This window comes from Arachis duranensis, chromosome 2, assembly GCF_000817695.3.
Source record: "Arachis duranensis cultivar V14167 chromosome 2, aradu.V14167.gnm2.J7QH, whole genome shotgun sequence".
Taxonomy (NCBI): Eukaryota; Viridiplantae; Streptophyta; class Magnoliopsida; order Fabales; family Fabaceae; genus Arachis; species Arachis duranensis.
In genome coordinates, this window is record NC_029773.3 from 26,559,041 (window position 1) to 26,559,405 (window position 365).

The following is a 365-nucleotide window of genomic DNA, read 5'->3' on the forward strand; positions in this document are numbered from 1 at the left end:
CGAAAAATTAATAAAAATACAAAAAAAATTAGAAAATCATAAAAATCAAAAATATTTTGTGTTTCTTGTTTGAATCTTGTGTTAATTTTTAAGTTTGGTGTCAATTGCATGCTTTTAAAATGTTTCTTGTATTTTTCGAAAATCTCATGCATTCATAGTGTTCTTCATGATCTTCAAGTTGTTCTTGACAAGTCTTCTTGTTTGATCTTGATGATTTCTTGTTTTGTGTCTTTTCATGTTTTTCATGTGCATTTTTGCATTCATATTTTCCATGCATTAAAGATTTCTAAGTTTGGTGTCTTGCATGTTTTCTTTGCATCAAAAATTTTTCAAAATTATGTTCTTGATGTTCATCATGATCTTCA

At 26.0% G+C, this 365-nt stretch overlaps 1 protein-coding gene across 1 annotated transcript in view; it reads right to left on the bottom strand.

Moving 5' to 3' along the window:
• LOC107474098 (uncharacterized) overlaps nt 1-365 on the bottom strand; it is a 30,838-nt gene that overhangs the window by 8,567 nt on the left and 21,906 nt on the right. The gene's annotated exons all lie outside the window — the stretch shown is intronic.